This window comes from Bremia lactucae, linkage group LG1, assembly GCF_004359215.1.
Source record: "Bremia lactucae strain SF5 linkage group LG1, whole genome shotgun sequence".
Classification (NCBI taxonomy): domain Eukaryota; phylum Oomycota; class Peronosporomycetes; order Peronosporales; family Peronosporaceae; genus Bremia; species Bremia lactucae.
The window spans coordinates 1254663-1259351 of NC_090610.1; positions in this window are offsets into that span (position 1 = coordinate 1254663).

Below are 4689 nucleotides of genomic sequence, written 5' to 3' on the forward strand. Positions count from 1 at the left end.
CATCGTCATCAGAGTCAGCAATAGGTTCATTGCTATTGCTGACATCACTATCTTTCGCAAAGACTGTTGAGTCAATGTGTAGTCAGATTGGTCTTTGCTTAAGCGAGTCCCTTCACCCCTTGAACCAGATTAACACTCTTACAAGGTGGGTATGCGTAGGTGGCTTAAGCCATTCACGAAGAATGGAGCATTCTTCGTTAAAGCAATGCATTGAATTGATTATAGCAAATTCAAATTTGACAAGAACCACTGCAACTCGTAAATGAGTGGTTGTATCCTCGAAGTATATCTTCGAGGACGCAATTTGCACCCTCTATCTAACTATCTACTTCCGGATGGTTAGAAGTTGACATTTTCAACTGTGTTCCAAGTGATATAAGTACAGATTGCCAAAATTTCGTCGTGATCAGGGGTTCGATCCGAAATATGTTCACGGTATAACCCGTGAAGTCGAAAAGAAATATCTCACACGAGCACAGTCTTTGGCTATGATAGACACCAGGACTGCAACAAGATGAACCATCTTGCTGAAACGATCAACAAGCACCCGAATACCAGTATTATTATGTGCAACTTCGGAAAATTAAAAGACGAAGTCAATAGATACGGACTGCCAGCACTCTTCCGGAATGGGCAAAGGGAACTGTGTGATGAACTAGGTTCACCCATTGACAAACATCGCACGCACATGCGTACTTTCGCATGAGCCCTAACTGGCGAGACCAGTAGTAGTCGCGATTTTCCGTGTAATAAGTTTTTTCACGTCCACGATGCTCACTTATTGGCGCATCTTGACTCTCATACATGGCGCGTAATCGCAAATCATTACGAGTGAGATTGACGATGCGAAGTATGTCGCCAGCAATGGCTGTAAATACATTAAGCCATTGCGTATTAGGTATTGATCTTCTGAATATCGATACTAACTCGACAATTCTCTTAAGGATTGTTGTGAAAGATTTCTGAGGTGATCCATCAAATCTTTTAAGAGCCTTATAATCTTGCTGGGCTCTTCTTACGTCGTCAAATTATTTTGGAAACGGAGAATTAATGGTTGCAACAGAGCTTATCCACACTGTGGATTTGCGCAGCTAGCTCAAAATCAGGGCAGCGAAAGCGCACCGCGACGACATTAAGTTGTCCTGGTTTTAAATTCACGGGAAAGTTATGCTCCACGAAGAAAGTTAGCGATCTTGCCATTCTTTTTGAGAGGTGTGGACTGTTCCGGGTGCAAAGACGCGAAGTCCGTATAAACAATGGACGGTCTATTTCTTATGAGATATACCCTAAACTTAGCCTGTTCATCTTTCATGCAACAAGTTCTTTGTCATGCACCGAATAATCACGCTCAGCCGGTTAAAGCTGCCGCGACTGATAGCGTCACAGACCTAAAAATGCTCTGCCATGGGCTGCGACCGCTCAGATCGACAATTGCGACAAGTTTTGCTTATTACCTCCGGAGAAATGCTGCCAAGTGGGCGATCTACGACCACTCAACCTTTCTTGTAACGGGGCTTTACGACTTGTACTGCTTCAGTACAAGTCCACTTCGCACTGCTTCAGTTGCGAGTGGTGCCTTACGTTATTTCACGTACACTAGTACGTGCAGAGGAAGACTTTTTTTTAAGGCAACTAGCTTAAAGACGGTTAAATGAAATCTGTATTAATATAATTAAGTATCTCGTCTTTCTATCTGATAGCTCTAACTAAAGAGAGAGACAAATAAGATAAGATTTCAGTTGCATGTTTAGTAAAATACTAATCATGCAACTGAAATCTTATCTTATCTATCTCTCTCTTTTGTTTACATCTACAGTTGATTAGTCTGCGGGATTAAAAGATATAATGGCCTATACCTATTTATGATAAGATTTCTGAGCATTACTATTTAAAGTAATATCCTCTAAATATTATCTGCCTTTTAGATAATATATATATATATTAACAGCCTTTAAGTGTTAATTTCATGTAAAGATACACCCTGTTACATTTCATAAGTAAGCAAGAAAGATGCATTTTTATTTCGGCGTAGTTGCGCGAGTATTTGTGCAAGTACGCCGCTACGCTAAGGAGCTTTTGAAGTTACTTGACATCGACTGGCACAGGCCAGTCGGTGGTCACCTTGATCATTTCAGGATTCAGGTGTACGCCATTAAATTATGATACACTTAAGAAGAAATATTTCGCTTGCAGTGAATATACACTTCTTGAGGTTACGTACAGCTTATGCACACCGCTTGAGTAAAAGAACCTTTTGGATATATCTCAATAGCCGAAGTTTCCGTTCATGGTTCGGCTCTGAACCTAGTCAAAATAACTTGGTGCGAACTCTCGCATAGATCTCAATAGATTGGTGGTATCTGTGTTGAATGTTGCAGGGGAAGGAATAAGACCCTGTGACATCACTAGCCACTCTCAAGCACTCCGCTTGGGATCCTTCAGGCGTGAGCGGAATATCCTGTTCAAGCATGATGATCTGATAAGGTCCACTCATCAGATCCATCGACATAAAACTGGTACTCTTTGATCTTGAGGGTATTAAAGGCAAACTATTAGAATAAGGATTTGATCGAATTCAAGGACGTGTTCTCTGATTCGGTAAAATGCGAGTTGCTTAAGGTTAAAGGCACTTGTGACGAGATCGAGCTGGTACCAGGTTCGAAATGCTGTGTGGTCACTGCTTCGAGGACAAGTATTAGCGATTGACAAGTTCTTTGCCGATCACTTAGCAAGGGTCATGTGAGAGGGTCAACCGCCTCAAATAGCTTACCGACCTTCTGTGATTGAAAGGCCATCGTCTGTGTGTGTGTGGCGAATAGTGCATGCATTCAATAGGTTGAATGCTACAATAGTACCGCCTCAGACGGCGATACCGAAAAATGATGTTGTCATTTTCAGTTGTGTGGCGAATAGTGCATGCCTTCAATAGGTTGAATGCTGCAACAGTATCACTTCAAACGCCGATACCGAGAAAGGATGTTGTCATTGACGGCATGCGGAGACGTGAAATGTTCAATACGAGTCTTCTCATCAAGGAACTTTCGTTCATCGATGATCTGCACATTCGTTCTCAGGATATACTGTTGCCGACCGAATATCGGCCACGTGCTCATTTTCTGTGACAAATCTGCTTGACTTTGCCACAACGCAGATCCAGCATTCGTTTCAATTCCAGCGTTGGCAATTAAGTTATTTCGAAGTTAACTTCGGAAGCACTTCCATATCACGTGTATAAGCGCCTACGTTTGATATTTTAACTAAGATATTTAACCTCTCGGTTCGATCTAGAAACGTTTTCCAGATGTTCTTAGGCAGTTACTCCCTCAGATTCTTGGGGACTTATTCCCACAAGTATTGGAGCCATTCACTTAAATGCCACAGCGAGATTCTTTCCGGTCGACTCTCCAGTCGATCTTGGAGGTTCGCATTTTGTCTTATAGACAGGCGTTTTGTACTTCTTCAAATGTTGCTTTTAAGATGACATCGATGCCCTGTCCACCCGACTTATTCGATTGGTGTACCTTCGGCGCTACCTAGCTTGTTAACAGCCGCTGGAATCTAACTCCACATTGATCTGACTAGCCACACTGAGGTTTCGTGCAGCCGTATAACGACCGAACCACATGTGAGGCTATCGCCCTCACCCGCAGTAAGTCTACACGCTTGTAGACGCTGCAAGATGTTCATCGAGTGGCCACCTGACGGACAAGAGACAGGCATCAAAACGGATCGATGCTGCTAATTTATGCATGACTCGTAATGTTGAGACATGGTATTTCCAGGATGATATCAAATTTTCATCCAATTATAGAACAATCAAATCATCATTCTAAGCCTTTACGAGTGTAATGGATACCAACTACACGTTTCTTAACGTTTTCAGATGCGCTTTTTGCAAGGCGAATTGTCATGATCGTGAGAGGTATATCGCGCTCAACGAACTTTAAACAACGATATTCTAGCGATTCCCGTTAGTTACAACGCTCGACCTTCCTTACTTGGCTTGGGTGCGAAGTGACAAGTCCGTTCTCGCTTCGATGCGCAAGGTGATGAGGGCAACTTCGTCACCAGGGGCTCTAATTAAGTTACTTCTCGAGTTTATCGGCCTATTTCGTGTAGTGCACCGCCAAAGTAACGCATACACAATCACGCATCCTACCCTTTACGCTGGACGTCTCCGCCAGCAGAGGCTTCTTCCTTGTGCGAATCGAACCCCCGCATAGCAAGACTTCCATGAGAGACTTGTTCTCCCGGCTTTGATGTTGCATCCGATCCTTTAACGATGCAATCTCTTCAATCTCATTTGGCCCGCAAGAACAATCGGAAAAAATGCGCTTTGCGCGCTGGTAAGGAATTGCAAAATATTAATTTCGTTGTAATTGTAATTTTGGCACTAAGCGACGGCGGCGTGTCAACGCGGCGCGTACGCTTCGTGCGTGGTTGAGTGGGTGTCTTTGCAGACGACTCACCAGCTTGGCCCCTTTAGGTAGCATCTTTGGCGCCGTGTATGTGAACACAGGTCGCTAGAGTGACTGAGAGAGCTAAAGCGGCGCGTAAAGCAGCTCGCTGTTCTTCGCTCCTCTTTGACGAATTTTCAAAATGTAAATTCGTTCTTGAAGGGGTATGGTGCAACGGGCCAAAGTTGCCCTATGTTACACAATCCCCGTTAATTACACTTTGTTACTTAAG